General features: G+C 56.5%; 4 pseudogenes; all 4 read right to left on the bottom strand.

The window, feature by feature from the left end:
• Positions 1 to 526: 526 nt before the first annotated feature.
• On the bottom strand, positions 527 to 1,966 carry LOC136148499 (splicing factor U2AF 65 kDa subunit pseudogene; annotated as a pseudogene).
• Positions 1,967 to 5,456: 3,490 nt separating this feature from the next.
• On the bottom strand, positions 5,457 to 6,896 carry LOC136148497 (splicing factor U2AF 65 kDa subunit pseudogene; annotated as a pseudogene).
• Positions 6,897 to 10,383: 3,487 nt separating this feature from the next.
• On the bottom strand, positions 10,384 to 11,823 carry LOC136148498 (splicing factor U2AF 65 kDa subunit pseudogene; annotated as a pseudogene).
• Positions 11,824 to 15,313: 3,490 nt separating this feature from the next.
• LOC136148495 (splicing factor U2AF 65 kDa subunit pseudogene) lies at positions 15,314 to 16,753 on the bottom strand (annotated as a pseudogene).
• Positions 16,754 to 17,112: the final 359 nt, after the last annotated feature.

The raw sequence follows: 17,112 nt of genomic DNA, 5'->3' as shown, positions 1-17,112 counted from the left end.
GGGGTGGGGGGCAGGCCCGGGAGACTAGAGAGAATCAAGCAGGGAAGAAACCAGGACACCACCGGGGCGAGGACCAGAGGCCAGGAGGACGGGAGCCGCGGTCCTGAGAGGGAAGGGGCAAGGTACCGGGCCGGACAACCAAATTCAAAAGAGTTTGGCCGTCAAATAGAAGCCCGCTGTGTTTCCACAGTGGGGAAGGGTAAGAGACAGGGGGTATCCCGGAGAAGACTGCTTCAGGGAGGGGCTGTGGGGGTCCGACCCCGCCCCGCTGCTCCCCCTCCCCGCCCTTCCCACTGCGTCTCTGCGCGCCTGCGTCTGTGCGGGTCTGCGTGCGCACTTCCCGGGGCCCCGCCCCGCCCCGCTCCAAGCCCCGCCCACCCCAGCCTCAATTGCCGCCCTTCCAGGTGCTGCCGGCTGTCCATTCGGCTCACACTCCTCTGCCCGTCGTCTTCAGAGGGGGCGGAATGGGGGGAGCAGGAGGGGGAGACGCCCCCAGCCAGCTCCGCCGCTGCGCTGCCCCGCCACCTCTACCAGAAGTCCCGGCGGTGGTAAGAGTCGGGGTCACAGTATTTTGCGACGACCACTCTGTTGGCGAACTTGCGACCCGCCAGGCCCTGCATGGCTCTCTGGCAGTCAAACACAGAGGTGAACTCCACGAAGATCTTCCCGCAGCCGGGCACCTCCACGCCGTCCACGGGCCGTGGGATCTCCAGGGACTGGACGCGCCCGTACTTCCCGCACTCGTCGCGCACGTCCTCCACGATCTCCTCGTACTCCTCGTCGTCCAGCAGCTCGGCGGGCAGCACCATGTTCATCAGGCACAGCACCTCCGTCGGCTGCCCGCCCATCTGCACCTGCGAGCTCATCAGGCCGGGCACTTGCAAGGTCACGGGGGTCTGGCTGAGGGTGCTCAGCGTGGCATTCTTGGCGCCCACACTCGCCCTCTGGACCAGCAGCTTCTTGTCTCCCAGCTGCATCCCGTTCAGCCCCGCGATGGCCTGGTCCGTGACCTTGCTGTCCACGTACTCACAGAAGGCGTAGCCCTTGGACAGCGCGGTGGCGCTGTCCTTGACCAGGTTGAAGGCCTTGAGCGGCCCGAACGACGCCAGCAGCTCTTTCACCTGGTCGTCGTTCAGGTAGTTGGGCAAGCCCCCGACGAACAGCTTGTGTGCAGAGTCCGGGACCACGGTGGACACGACCCCAGGCACGTAGACCGAGGGGCTCTCCGACATGCCCGGCAGGGGCTGGTAGTCATGAGGCCTGCGGATCTTCAGCGACTGGCCCTGGAAGGTGATGCCGTCGAAGGCCATGGCCTGGGTGGTCTCGTCCACCGAGCGGAACTCTAAGAAGGCAAAGTTCTTGTCCTGGTTGATCTGCACGGCCAAGACGGGGTTGCCGGGGGCCTGCGTCAGCCCCCCCAGGCGCATCTGAGCGTTGAAGAAATCCATCATGGCCTCCTCAGTGACGCCGAAGGGGATGTTGCCCACGTAGAGGCGCCGGGCCTGTCTGGTCATCTGGCTCCCGACCACGGGCACCGGCGTCGGGGTCACAGCCAGACCGTCGGGGGTCGCGGTGGGGAGGAGGGCGGTGGCTGGAATCTGACCCGCAGCTTGCATGGCCTTGTACTGCACGGGGCTGATGTGCTCGAAGCCCGGCGGCGGCACGTCCCAATATCTGCGGGCCTTCCTCTTCTCGTGGCAGGGGGAGCGAATCAATCCAGCGTGCTCCTCTTTAGCGCCTCTGGCCAGAGGTTTGCTGCGGCGCCGCCTGCCCCAGGAGGCGCCGTGCCGGTCCCGGTTGCGGCGGTCCCGGCTCCGGCTGCGACGCTTGCGGTCCCGGCTCCGGGAGCGGCTGTGGCTGCGCTTGCGGTGCCGGTTCTCCTTGTCGCGCTCTTGCTCACTCTCGTTGAGCTGCCGCTCGAACTCCTCGAAGTCCGACATGCTGAGGCGGCCGCGTAGGGCGCTGTGCAGCTCTGGGTTCCCTGGCCTGGCCGCGCACCCGCTCAGACTGCTTTGGCTACTTCCGGCCGCCGCCTCCTACCCTAACCTAATCAAGGCCTGGCTGCCCGCCCCGCCAGCCCCGCCCCGCCCCGCCCCGGCTCCGCCCCTGCCCGCCTGCGCGCCCGCCAGGTGCCCCTCCACCCAGGGTCTGGCTGCCAGACCCGTCGGCCACTTCCGGACCCTCGAGGAAAGCATCCGGAGCAGTGACTGTGGCTGCTTCCGAAAACGCCCCAAGAGAGGGTTTCACCGGCTCCCCCAACTTTTCCCAACTTTTCGCATATTAGCTCTTCCACACTCGCATGTTAATGGAGGTCCTCGCGCTCCTCTGCACCCAGCCCCCTCTAGGAATCCGGCTTCTTCTGAAAATTCAAACCGTCCCTTTACCGCCTGCGGTGATGCTCCCCGCTCTTCTCCGCCAGGCCAGTGTGGCCAGGCCTTTCGTGTATAGTCACTCCTTTAAGGCATCAGAGAGTTCATCCTGGAGAGGAACCTTACAAATGGGATGGGTGTGGCAAGGCCTGACGTGTAAAATCACTCCTTTGAAGGCATCAGACAGCTCATACTGGTGAGAAACCTTACAGATGTGATGAGTGTGGAGAAGTCTTCAGTCACAAACCACATCTTCGACATCATTGGAGACGTCATACTGGAGAGAGACCTTTCAGGTGTCATGAGTGTGGCAAGTGTTTCAGTCAAAATTCACACCTCACAAGTCGTCGGAGAATACATATAGAGAAACCTTTCAAATGTTTCCAGTGTGGAAAATCCTTTACTCAGGTCTCAGCACTCACTGAACATCAGAAAATCCATACATCAGAGAAACTTATGTGAATGTGGTATATGGTAGAAGTCTTTAAAACTCAAATTTGTACTTCACCCCCTACTCTTGGTCAGAGAATTCATACTACTGAGAAACCATACAAATATCAGGAGTGTGGCAACATCTTAGGCTTGATGAGAACATTCATACTGGATAGAAGCCAGATATATATGTCTTTATTAGTCAGGTCTTTAGAACATGAGTTCATTCGAGAAAGATTCTTCCCCAGCTTCACAAATGTGAAAAAAAAAAAAAAAAAAAAAAAAAAAAGAACCCTATCCTTAGAGCTCACGTCTCGCCAGTAGGCTCAGACTATTTATCCTGGAGAAAACACACAGCAATGTCATGCGTGCGGCAAGGATCTTACCCAAAAGTCACAAGATAGGAATAGAGTGGAGCCATACTTCCCAGGCTCAGTGGTTGTGGCAAATCCTTTACGTCTTTCTATGTATTCTCTGATGACTTTAGTTCAGATCCTCAGCAACTGCAGTAAGTCCATATTTGAAGAGAAGCCAGAGCGATCTTTTCGTATAAGAGAAACCCAAATTCTAACTCAGCAAAGATGTGTCTTTAGGACAGTAGTCCACCACTTTTATGTTCTCCTGGCTTTCTGTATAAAGTCACTATTTCTCGCCACCACCCCTCCCCCAAAATTACCACTGGGTAATTCTGATAATTTCTATGCTTCTCTTTTCTATAGTTCTCTCTTTATTTGAAAATTTTAATGAGCAAGATTAAATTAAAGGCCCTAATCCTCACTTCCTTGACCACTCACCTTCTCTCATACACCCCCACGGATAAATGAGGAAGCATTGTGTTTCCCACTCTTTGATAAGTTCTCTAAGTTAAGCTTCCCTTCTTCCTTGCTCTAAGGATACACAGGAGAACTTTGTTATATGGAGGCTCAATAATAATCAACTCCTGGTCTTTACCATCAGCTGGTCCTCTGAATTGCCATGGGGCCGGGGTTGCTGTTTAATTGTGGTTCTTGTTTCCTCAAGTCTTTCATGAAATAAAAATTAGTAGGAAGGACGGAAGGAGAGTTGGAAGGAAATGGTCAAGTGAGAAGGCTAAAGAAACTGGGAATCTCAGTTTCCCTGAAAACGCCATGGTTTACCATGGGGGTGGTTTCTTTCCTTGCAGTTCCTAAGGGTGAATCGGAACCACTTGGGAGAAATCCCCTGTGGTCAGCTCTATTTTTGACTGCAGGTGACTTCCTGTTCTGATTTTGCTTTCCGAATGCCTAGGAAATCAAGGAAAAGCGGACATCCCCTCCCTTCCCAATTGTAGCTTCTCAGGCCGCCGTTCCACAAGGAGTAGAGGTTTCCCGTGTTTCTGTGTAGAATCTCCCAATACTTGCATATTTTCTCCCAGCTCGTTTTGGAGTCCGGTGAAACATATGGGAAATTTGCAGGAGATTGAGTCCATCAGCCAGGCATCAATCTGGAAAGATTTGTGGCCATGTACATATAACGAGACCATAGTTGTCTGCTAACTGTATACATACGGCATCCGGGAATATAAACTCACAGCCTTTGCCTTCAAAACCACATGCTACCTACCCAGGGAGGTAGGGGCGCGGTTCACAACATGTGGGTTGTGACCCGGAGGAGTCTGCCAACTTTTGGCAGGTGGGCAGCTAGAGATGAATCGTGTGCCTGCTGCAATTTCCTTTCTCGGAGATTGCCTTGGGTGTTCACATGCACATACTCTCTAGGCCATAATATATACCCGGCGTGGAGCTGGAGCAATGCTGATGAAGACTTGGACCCATACATAGACATCTTCCAGTCTCGTCATTTTGCGGGCACATTCTTCCATCTGTCTTTATTTGAAATACATTACAGATACACGTGTATATATTTCATGGACCCACGAAAGTTTTGTAATTTCTATCAACCACATGTGTGTCTTGCAGCCCCAGTGGGTGGGGAAAATGGACCGTCTGCAAATAGGTTGATCTGGCCAGGGAGGTTATAGGTGGTGGGCTTTTTGTTGTTGTTGTTGTTGTTGTTGTTTCCTTTTTCTAATACAACAAAATGTTTAATGAGCAACTTGGTCTTAGCAAATACGAAAGTGCCCCAGAGAGGAGGAGAGGGACAGGGCCCACGGGGTGGGGGGCAGGCCCGGGAGACTAGAGAGAATCAAGCAGGGAAGAAACCAGGACACCACCGGGGCGAGGACCAGAGGCCAGGAGGACGGGAGCCGCGGTCCTGAGAGGGAAGGGGCAAGGTACCGGGCCGGACAACCAAATTCAAAAGAGTTTGGCCGTCAAATAGAAGCCCGCTGTGTTTCCACAGTGGGGAAGGGTAAGAGACAGGGGGTATCCCGGAGAAGACTGCTTCAGGGAGGGGCTGTGGGGGTCCGACCCCGCCCCGCTGCTCCCCCTCCCCGCCCTTCCCACTGCGTCTCTGCGCGCCTGCGTCTGTGCGGGTCTGCGTGCGCACTTCCCGGGGCCCCGCCCCGCCCCGCTCCAAGCCCCGCCCACCCCAGCCTCAATTGCCGCCCTTCCAGGTGCTGCCGGCTGTCCATTCGGCTCACACTCCTCTGCCCGTCGTCTTCAGAGGGGGCGGAATGGGGGGAGCAGGAGGGGGAGACGCCCCCAGCCAGCTCCGCCGCTGCGCTGCCCCGCCACCTCTACCAGAAGTCCCGGCGGTGGTAAGAGTCGGGGTCACAGTATTTTGCGACGACCACTCTGTTGGCGAACTTGCGACCCGCCAGGCCCTGCATGGCTCTCTGGCAGTCAAACACAGAGGTGAACTCCACGAAGATCTTCCCGCAGCCGGGCACCTCCACGCCGTCCACGGGCCGTGGGATCTCCAGGGACTGGACGCGCCCGTACTTCCCGCACTCGTCGCGCACGTCCTCCACGATCTCCTCGTACTCCTCGTCGTCCAGCAGCTCGGCGGGCAGCACCATGTTCATCAGGCACAGCACCTCCGTCGGCTGCCCGCCCATCTGCACCTGCGAGCTCATCAGGCCGGGCACTTGCAAGGTCACGGGGGTCTGGCTGAGGGTGCTCAGCGTGGCATTCTTGGCGCCCACACTCGCCCTCTGGACCAGCAGCTTCTTGTCTCCCAGCTGCATCCCGTTCAGCCCCGCGATGGCCTGGTCCGTGACCTTGCTGTCCACGTACTCACAGAAGGCGTAGCCCTTGGACAGCGCGGTGGCGCTGTCCTTGACCAGGTTGAAGGCCTTGAGCGGCCCGAACGACGCCAGCAGCTCTTTCACCTGGTCGTCGTTCAGGTAGTTGGGCAAGCCCCCGACGAACAGCTTGTGTGCAGAGTCCGGGACCACGGTGGACACGACCCCAGGCACGTAGACCGAGGGGCTCTCCGACATGCCCGGCAGGGGCTGGTAGTCATGAGGCCTGCGGATCTTCAGCGACTGGCCCTGGAAGGTGATGCCGTCGAAGGCCATGGCCTGGGTGGTCTCGTCCACCGAGCGGAACTCTAAGAAGGCAAAGTTCTTGTCCTGGTTGATCTGCACGGCCAAGACGGGGTTGCCGGGGGCCTGCGTCAGCCCCCCCAGGCGCATCTGAGCGTTGAAGAAATCCATCATGGCCTCCTCAGTGACGCCGAAGGGGATGTTGCCCACGTAGAGGCGCCGGGCCTGTCTGGTCATCTGGCTCCCGACCACGGGCACCGGCGTCGGGGTCACAGCCAGACCGTCGGGGGTCGCGGTGGGGAGGAGGGCGGTGGCTGGAATCTGACCCGCAGCTTGCATGGCCTTGTACTGCACGGGGCTGATGTGCTCGAAGCCCGGCGGCGGCACGTCCCAATATCTGCGGGCCTTCCTCTTCTCGTGGCAGGGGGAGCGAATCAATCCAGCGTGCTCCTCTTTAGCGCCTCTGGCCAGAGGTTTGCTGCGGCGCCGCCTGCCCCAGGAGGCGCCGTGCCGGTCCCGGTTGCGGCGGTCCCGGCTCCGGCTGCGACGCTTGCGGTCCCGGCTCCGGGAGCGGCTGTGGCTGCGCTTGCGGTGCCGGTTCTCCTTGTCGCGCTCTTGCTCACTCTCGTTGAGCTGCCGCTCGAACTCCTCGAAGTCCGACATGCTGAGGCGGCCGCGTAGGGCGCTGTGCAGCTCTGGGTTCCCTGGCCTGGCCGCGCACCCGCTCAGACTGCTTTGGCTACTTCCGGCCGCCGCCTCCTACCCTAACCTAATCAAGGCCTGGCTGCCCGCCCCGCCAGCCCCGCCCCGCCCCGCCCCGGCTCCGCCCCTGCCCGCCTGCGCGCCCGCCAGGTGCCCCTCCACCCAGGGTCTGGCTGCCAGACCCGTCGGCCACTTCCGGACCCTCGAGGAAAGCATCCGGAGCAGTGACTGTGGCTGCTTCCGAAAACGCCCCAAGAGAGGGTTTCACCGGCTCCCCCAACTTTTCCCAACTTTTCGCATATTAGCTCTTCCACGCTCGCATGTTAGTGGAGGTCCTCGCGCTCCTCTGCACCCAGCCCCCTCTAGGAATCCGGCTTCTTCTGAAAATTCAAACCGTCCCTTTACCGCCTGCGGTGATGCTCCCCGCTCTTCTCCGCCAGGCCAGTGTGGCCAGGCCTTTCGTGTATAGTCACTCCTTTAAGGCATCAGAGAGTTCATCCTGGAGAGGAACCTTACAAATGGGATGGGTGTGGCAAGGCCTGACGTGTAAAATCACTCCTTTGAAGGCATCAGACAGCTCATACTGGTGAGAAACCTTACAGATGTGATGAGTGTGGAGAAGTCTTCAGTCACAAACCACATCTTCGACATCATTGGAGACGTCATACTGGAGAGAGACCTTTCAGGTGTCATGAGTGTGGCAAGTGTTTCAGTCAAAATTCACACCTCACAAGTCGTCGGAGAATACATATAGAGAAACCTTTCAAATGTTTCCAGTGTGGAAAATCCTTTACTCAGGTCTCAGCACTCACTGAACATCAGAAAATCCATACATCAGAGAAACTTATGTGAATGTGGTATATGGTAGAAGTCTTTAAAACTCAAATTTGTACTTCACCCCCTACTCTTGGTCAGAGAATTCATACTACTGAGAAACCATACAAATATCAGGAGTGTGGCAACATCTTAGGCTTGATGAGAACATTCATACTGGATAGAAGCCAGATATATATGTCTTTATTAGTCAGGTCTTTAGAACATGAGTTCGTTCGAGAAAGATTCTTCCCCAGCTTCACAAATGTGAAAAAAAAAAAAAAAAAAAAAAAAAGAACCCTATCCTTAGAGCTCACGTCTCGCCAGTAGGCTCAGACTATTTATCCTGGAGAAAACACACAGCAATGTCATGCGTGCGGCAAGGATCTTACCCAAAAGTCACAAGATAGGAATAGAGTGGAGCCATACTTCCCAGGCTCAGTGGTTGTGGCAAATCCTTTACGTCTTTCTATGTATTCTCTGATGACTTTAGTTCAGATCCTCAGCAACTGCAGTAAGTCCATATTTGAAGAGAAGCCAGAGCGATCTTTTCGTATAAGAGAAACCCAAATTCTAACTCAGCAAAGATGTGTCTTTAGGACAGTAGTCCACCACTTTTATGTTCTCCTGGCTTTCTGTATAAAGTCACTATTTCTCGCCACCACCCCTCCCCCAAAATTACCACTGGGTAATTCTGATAATTTCTATGCTTCTCTTTTCTATAGTTCTCTCTTTATTTGAAAATTTTAATGAGCAAGATTAAATTAAAGGCCCTAATCCTCACTTCCTTGACCACTCACCTTCTCTCATACACCCCCACGGATAAATGAGGAAGCATTGTGTTTCCCACTCTTTGATAAGTTCTCTAAGTTAAGCTTCCCTTCTTCCTTGCTCTAAGGATACACAGGAGAACTTTGTTATATGGAGGCTCAATAATAATCAACTCCTGGTCTTTACCATCAGCTGGTCCTCTGAATTGCCATGGGGCCGGGGTTGCTGTTTAATTGTGGTTCTTGTTTCCTCAAGTCTTTCATGAAATAAAAATTAGTAGGAAGGACGGAAGGAGAGTTGGAAGGAAATGGTCAAGTGAGAAGGCTAAAGAAACTGGGAATCTCAGTTTCCCTGAAAACGCCATGGTTTACCATGGGGGTGGTTTCTTTCCTTGCAGTTCCTAAGGGTGAATCGGAACCACTTGGGAGAAATCCCCTGTGGTCAGCTCTATTTTTGACTGCAGGTGACTTCCTGTTCTGATTTTGCTTTCCGAATGCCTAGGAAATCAAGGAAAAGCGGACATCCCCTCCCTTCCCAATTGTAGCTTCTCAGGCCGCCGTTCCACAAGGAGTAGAGGTTTCCCGTGTTTCTGTGTAGAATCTCCCAATACTTGCATATTTTCTCCCAGCTCGTTTTGGAGTCCGGTGAAACATATGGGAAATTTGCAGGAGATTGAGTCCATCAGCCAGGCATCAATCTGGAAAGATTTGTGGCCATGTACATATAACGAGACCATAGTTGTCTGCTAACTGTATACATACGGCATCCGGGAATATAAACTCACAGCCTTTGCCTTCAAAACCACATGCTACCTACCCAGGGAGGTAGGGGCGCGGTTCACAACATGTGGGTTGTGACCCGGAGGAGTCTGCCAACTTTTGGCAGGTGGGCAGCTAGAGATGAATCGTGTGCCTGCTGCAATTTCCTTTCTCGGAGATTGCCTTGGGTGTTCACATGCACATACTCTCTAGGCCATAATATATACCCGGCGTGGAGCTGGAGCAATGCTGATGAAGACTTGGACCCATACATAGACATCTTCCAGTCTCGTCATTTTGCGGGCACATTCTTCCATCTGTCTTTATTTGAAATACATTACAGATACACGTGTATATATTTCATGGACCCACGAAAGTTTTGTAATTTCTATCAACCACATGTGTGTCTTGCAGCCCCAGTGGGTGGGGAAAATGGACCGTCTGCAAATAGGTTGATCTGGCCAGGGAGGTTATAGGTGGTGGGCTTTTTGTTGTTGTTGTTGTTGTTGTTGTTTCCTTTTTCTAATACAACAAAATGTTTAATGAGCAACTTGGTCTTAGCAAATACGAAAGTGCCCCAGAGAGGAGGAGAGGGACAGGGCCCACGGGGTGGGGGGCAGGCCCGGGAGACTAGAGAGAATCAAGCAGGGAAGAAACCAGGACACCACCGGGGCGAGGACCAGAGGCCAGGAGGACGGGAGCCGCGGTCCTGAGAGGGAAGGGGCAAGGTACCGGGCCGGACAACCAAATTCAAAAGAGTTTGGCCGTCAAATAGAAGCCCGCTGTGTTTCCACAGTGGGGAAGGGTAAGAGACAGGGGGTATCCCGGAGAAGACTGCTTCAGGGAGGGGCTGTGGGGGTCCGACCCCGCCCCGCTGCTCCCCCTCCCCGCCCTTCCCACTGCGTCTCTGCGCGCCTGCGTCTGTGCGGGTCTGCGTGCGCACTTCCCGGGGCCCCGCCCCGCCCCGCTCCAAGCCCCGCCCACCCCAGCCTCAATTGCCGCCCTTCCAGGTGCTGCCGGCTGTCCATTCGGCTCACACTCCTCTGCCCGTCGTCTTCAGAGGGGGCGGAATGGGGGGAGCAGGAGGGGGAGACGCCCCCAGCCAGCTCCGCCGCTGCGCTGCCCCGCCACCTCTACCAGAAGTCCCGGCGGTGGTAAGAGTCGGGGTCACAGTATTTTGCGACGACCACTCTGTTGGCGAACTTGCGACCCGCCAGGCCCTGCATGGCTCTCTGGCAGTCAAACACAGAGGTGAACTCCACGAAGATCTTCCCGCAGCCGGGCACCTCCACGCCGTCCACGGGCCGTGGGATCTCCAGGGACTGGACGCGCCCGTACTTCCCGCACTCGTCGCGCACGTCCTCCACGATCTCCTCGTACTCCTCGTCGTCCAGCAGCTCGGCGGGCAGCACCATGTTCATCAGGCACAGCACCTCCGTCGGCTGCCCGCCCATCTGCACCTGCGAGCTCATCAGGCCGGGCACTTGCAAGGTCACGGGGGTCTGGCTGAGGGTGCTCAGCGTGGCATTCTTGGCGCCCACACTCGCCCTCTGGACCAGCAGCTTCTTGTCTCCCAGCTGCATCCCGTTCAGCCCCGCGATGGCCTGGTCCGTGACCTTGCTGTCCACGTACTCACAGAAGGCGTAGCCCTTGGACAGCGCGGTGGCGCTGTCCTTGACCAGGTTGAAGGCCTTGAGCGGCCCGAACGACGCCAGCAGCTCTTTCACCTGGTCGTCGTTCAGGTAGTTGGGCAAGCCCCCGACGAACAGCTTGTGTGCAGAGTCCGGGACCACGGTGGACACGACCCCAGGCACGTAGACCGAGGGGCTCTCCGACATGCCCGGCAGGGGCTGGTAGTCATGAGGCCTGCGGATCTTCAGCGACTGGCCCTGGAAGGTGATGCCGTCGAAGGCCATGGCCTGGGTGGTCTCGTCCACCGAGCGGAACTCTAAGAAGGCAAAGTTCTTGTCCTGGTTGATCTGCACGGCCAAGACGGGGTTGCCGGGGGCCTGCGTCAGCCCCCCCAGGCGCATCTGAGCGTTGAAGAAATCCATCATGGCCTCCTCAGTGACGCCGAAGGGGATGTTGCCCACGTAGAGGCGCCGGGCCTGTCTGGTCATCTGGCTCCCGACCACGGGCACCGGCGTCGGGGTCACAGCCAGACCGTCGGGGGTCGCGGTGGGGAGGAGGGCGGTGGCTGGAATCTGACCCGCAGCTTGCATGGCCTTGTACTGCACGGGGCTGATGTGCTCGAAGCCCGGCGGCGGCACGTCCCAATATCTGCGGGCCTTCCTCTTCTCGTGGCAGGGGGAGCGAATCAATCCAGCGTGCTCCTCTTTAGCGCCTCTGGCCAGAGGTTTGCTGCGGCGCCGCCTGCCCCAGGAGGCGCCGTGCCGGTCCCGGTTGCGGCGGTCCCGGCTCCGGCTGCGACGCTTGCGGTCCCGGCTCCGGGAGCGGCTGTGGCTGCGCTTGCGGTGCCGGTTCTCCTTGTCGCGCTCTTGCTCACTCTCGTTGAGCTGCCGCTCGAACTCCTCGAAGTCCGACATGCTGAGGCGGCCGCGTAGGGCGCTGTGCAGCTCTGGGTTCCCTGGCCTGGCCGCGCACCCGCTCAGACTGCTTTGGCTACTTCCGGCCGCCGCCTCCTACCCTAACCTAATCAAGGCCTAGCTGCCCGCCCCGCCAGCCCCGCCCCGCCCCGCCCCGGCTCCGCCCCTGCCCGCCTGCGCGCCCGCCAGGTGCCCCTCCACCCAGGGTCTGGCTGCCAGACCCGTCGGCCACTTCCGGACCCTCGAGGAAAGCATCCGGAGCAGTGACTGTGGCTGCTTCCGAAAACGCCCCAAGAGAGGGTTTCACCGGCTCCCCCAACTTTTCCCAACTTTTCGCATATTAGCTCTTCCACGCTCGCATGTTAGTGGAGGTCCTCGCGCTCCTCTGCACCCAGCCCCCTCTAGGAATCCGGCTTCTTCTGAAAATTCAAACCGTCCCTTTACCGCCTGCGGTGATGCTCCCCGCTCTTCTCCGCCAGGCCAGTGTGGCCAGGCCTTTCGTGTATAGTCACTCCTTTAAGGCATCAGAGAGTTCATCCTGGAGAGGAACCTTACAAATGGGATGGGTGTGGCAAGGCCTGACGTGTAAAATCACTCCTTTGAAGGCATCAGACAGCTCATACTGGTGAGAAACCTTACAGATGTGATGAGTGTGGAGAAGTCTTCAGTCACAAACCACATCTTCGACATCATTGGAGACGTCATACTGGAGAGAGACCTTTCAGGTGTCATGAGTGTGGCAAGTGTTTCAGTCAAAATTCACACCTCACAAGTCGTCGGAGAATACATATAGAGAAACCTTTCAAATGTTTCCAGTGTGGAAAATCCTTTACTCAGGTCTCAGCACTCACTGAACATCAGAAAATCCATACATCAGAGAAACTTATGTGAATGTGGTATATGGTAGAAGTCTTTAAAACTCAAATTTGTACTTCACCCCCTACTCTTGGTCAGAGAATTCATACTACTGAGAAACCATACAAATATCAGGAGTGTGGCAACATCTTAGGCTTGATGAGAACATTCATACTGGATAGAAGCCAGATATATATGTCTTTATTAGTCAGGTCTTTAGAACATGAGTTCATTCGAGAAAGATTCTTCCCCAGCTTCACAAATGTGAAAAAAAAAAAAAAAAAAAAAAAAAAAAGAACCCTATCCTTAGAGCTCACGTCTCGCCAGTAGGCTCAGACTATTTATCCTGGAGAAAACACACAGCAATGTCATGCGTGCGGCAAGGATCTTACCCAAAAGTCACAAGATAGGAATAGAGTGGAGCCATACTTCCCAGGCTCAGTGGTTGTGGCAAATCCTTTACGTCTTTCTATGTATTCTCTGATGACTTTAGTTCAGATCCTCAGCAACTGCAGTAAGTCCATATTTGAAGAGAAGCCAGAGCGATCTTTTCGTATAAGAGAAACCCAAATTCTAACTCAGCAAAGATGTGTCTTTAGGACAGTAGTCCACCACTTTTATGTTCTCCTGGCTTTCTGTATAAAGTCACTATTTCTCGCCACCACCCCTCCCCCAAAATTACCACTGGGTAATTCTGATAATTTCTATGCTTCTCTTTTCTATAGTTCTCTCTTTATTTGAAAATTTTAATGAGCAAGATTAAATTAAAGGCCCTAATCCTCACTTCCTTGACCACTCACCTTCTCTCATACACCCCCACGGATAAATGAGGAAGCATTGTGTTTCCCACTCTTTGATAAGTTCTCTAAGTTAAGCTTCCCTTCTTCCTTGCTCTAAGGATACACAGGAGAACTTTGTTATATGGAGGCTCAATAATAATCAACTCCTGGTCTTTACCATCAGCTGGTCCTCTGAATTGCCATGGGGCCGGGGTTGCTGTTTAATTGTGGTTCTTGTTTCCTCAAGTCTTTCATGAAATAAAAATTAGTAGGAAGGACGGAAGGAGAGTTGGAAGGAAATGGTCAAGTGAGAAGGCTAAAGAAACTGGGAATCTCAGTTTCCCTGAAAACGCCATGGTTTACCATGGGGGTGGTTTCTTTCCTTGCAGTTCCTAAGGGTGAATCGGAACCACTTGGGAGAAATCCCCTGTGGTCAGCTCTATTTTTGACTGCAGGTGACTTCCTGTTCTGATTTTGCTTTCCGAATGCCTAGGAAATCAAGGAAAAGCGGACATCCCCTCCCTTCCCAATTGTAGCTTCTCAGGCCGCCGTTCCACAAGGAGTAGAGGTTTCCCGTGTTTCTGTGTAGAATCTCCCAATACTTGCATATTTTCTCCCAGCTCGTTTTGGAGTCCGGTGAAACATATGGGAAATTTGCAGGAGATTGAGTCCATCAGCCAGGCATCAATCTGGAAAGATTTGTGGCCATGTACATATAACGAGACCATAGTTGTCTGCTAACTGTATACATACGGCATCCGGGAATATAAACTCACAGCCTTTGCCTTCAAAACCACATGCTACCTACCCAGGGAGGTAGGGGCGCGGTTCACAACATGTGGGTTGTGACCCGGAGGAGTCTGCCAACTTTTGGCAGGTGGGCAGCTAGAGATGAATCGTGTGCCTGCTGCAATTTCCTTTCTCGGAGATTGCCTTGGGTGTTCACATGCACATACTCTCTAGGCCATAATATATACCCGGCGTGGAGCTGGAGCAATGCTGATGAAGACTTGGACCCATACATAGACATCTTCCAGTCTCGTCATTTTGCGGGCACATTCTTCCATCTGTCTTTATTTGAAATACATTACAGATACACGTGTATATATTTCATGGACCCACGAAAGTTTTGTAATTTCTATCAACCACATGTGTGTCTTGCAGCCCCAGTGGGTGGGGAAAATGGACCGTCTGCAAATAGGTTGATCTGGCCAGGGAGGTTATAGGTGGTGGGCTTTTTGTTGTTGTTGTTGTTGTTGTTGTTTCCTTTTTCTAATACAACAAAATGTTTAATGAGCAACTTGGTCTTAGCAAATACGAAAGTGCCCCAGAGAGGAGGAGAGGGACAGGGCCCACGGGGTGGGGGGCAGGCCCGGGAGACTAGAGAGAATCAAGCAGGGAAGAAACCAGGACACCACCGGGGCGAGGACCAGAGGCCAGGAGGACGGGAGCCGCGGTCCTGAGAGGGAAGGGGCAAGGTACCGGGCCGGACAACCAAATTCAAAAGAGTTTGGCCGTCAAATAGAAGCCCGCTGTGTTTCCACAGTGGGGAAGGGTAAGAGACAGGGGGTATCCCGGAGAAGACTGCTTCAGGGAGGGGCTGTGGGGGTCCGACCCCGCCCCGCTGCTCCCCCTCCCCGCCCTTCCCACTGCGTCTCTGCGCGCCTGCGTCTGTGCGGGTCTGCGTGCGCACTTCCCGGGGCCCCGCCCCGCCCCGCTCCAAGCCCCGCCCACCCCAGCCTCAATTGCCGCCCTTCCAGGTGCTGCCGGCTGTCCATTCGGCTCACACTCCTCTGCCCGTCGTCTTCAGAGGGGGCGGAATGGGGGGAGCAGGAGGGGGAGACGCCCCCAGCCAGCTCCGCCGCTGCGCTGCCCCGCCACCTCTACCAGAAGTCCCGGCGGTGGTAAGAGTCGGGGTCACAGTATTTTGCGACGACCACTCTGTTGGCGAACTTGCGACCCGCCAGGCCCTGCATGGCTCTCTGGCAGTCAAACACAGAGGTGAACTCCACGAAGATCTTCCCGCAGCCGGGCACCTCCACGCCGTCCACGGGCCGTGGGATCTCCAGGGACTGGACGCGCCCGTACTTCCCGCACTCGTCGCGCACGTCCTCCACGATCTCCTCGTACTCCTCGTCGTCCAGCAGCTCGGCGGGCAGCACCATGTTCATCAGGCACAGCACCTCCGTCGGCTGCCCGCCCATCTGCACCTGCGAGCTCATCAGGCCGGGCACTTGCAAGGTCACGGGGGTCTGGCTGAGGGTGCTCAGCGTGGCATTCTTGGCGCCCACACTCGCCCTCTGGACCAGCAGCTTCTTGTCTCCCAGCTGCATCCCGTTCAGCCCCGCGATGGCCTGGTCCGTGACCTTGCTGTCCACGTACTCACAGAAGGCGTAGCCCTTGGACAGCGCGGTGGCGCTGTCCTTGACCAGGTTGAAGGCCTTGAGCGGCCCGAACGACGCCAGCAGCTCTTTCACCTGGTCGTCGTTCAGGTAGTTGGGCAAGCCCCCGACGAACAGCTTGTGTGCAGAGTCCGGGACCACGGTGGACACGACCCCAGGCACGTAGACCGAGGGGCTCTCCGACATGCCCGGCAGGGGCTGGTAGTCATGAGGCCTGCGGATCTTCAGCGACTGGCCCTGGAAGGTGATGCCGTCGAAGGCCATGGCCTGGGTGGTCTCGTCCACCGAGCGGAACTCTAAGAAGGCAAAGTTCTTGTCCTGGTTGATCTGCACGGCCAAGACGGGGTTGCCGGGGGCCTGCGTCAGCCCCCCCAGGCGCATCTGAGCGTTGAAGAAATCCATCATGGCCTCCTCAGTGACGCCGAAGGGGATGTTGCCCACGTAGAGGCGCCGGGCCTGTCTGGTCATCTGGCTCCCGACCACGGGCACCGGCGTCGGGGTCACAGCCAGACCGTCGGGGGTCGCGGTGGGGAGGAGGGCGGTGGCTGGAATCTGACCCGCAGCTTGCATGGCCTTGTACTGCACGGGGCTGATGTGCTCGAAGCCCGGCGGCGGCACGTCCCAATATCTGCGGGCCTTCCTCTTCTCGTGGCAGGGGGAGCGAATCAATCCAGCGTGCTCCTCTTTAGCGCCTCTGGCCAGAGGTTTGCTGCGGCGCCGCCTGCCCCAGGAGGCGCCGTGCCGGTCCCGGTTGCGGCGGTCCCGGCTCCGGCTGCGACGCTTGCGGTCCCGGCTCCGGGAGCGGCTGTGGCTGCGCTTGCGGTGCCGGTTCTCCTTGTCGCGCTCTTGCTCACTCTCGTTGAGCTGCCGCTCGAACTCCTCGAAGTCCGACATGCTGAGGCGGCCGCGTAGGGCGCTGTGCAGCTCTGGGTTCCCTGGCCTGGCCGCGCACCCGCTCAGACTGCTTTGGCTACTTCCGGCCGCCGCCTCCTACCCTAACCTAATCAAGGCCTGGCTGCCCGCCCCGCCAGCCCCGCCCCGCCCCGCCCCGGCTCCGCCCCTGCCCGCCTGCGCGCCCGCCAGGTGCCCCTCCACCCAGGGTCTGGCTGCCAGACCCGTCGGCCACTTCCGGACCCTCGAGGAAAGCATCCGGAGCAGTGACTGTGGCTGCTTCCGAAAACGCCCCAAGAGAGGGTTTCACCGGCTCCCCCAACTTTTCCCAACTTTTCGCATATTAGCTCTTCCACGCTCGCATGTTAGAGGAGGTCCTCGCGCTCCT

The sequence above is a fragment of the Muntiacus reevesi genome, chromosome 17, assembly GCF_963930625.1.
Source record: "Muntiacus reevesi chromosome 17, mMunRee1.1, whole genome shotgun sequence".
Taxonomy (NCBI): Eukaryota; Metazoa; Chordata; class Mammalia; order Artiodactyla; family Cervidae; genus Muntiacus; species Muntiacus reevesi.
This window is presented reverse-complemented; position numbering and strand designations above follow the sequence as displayed.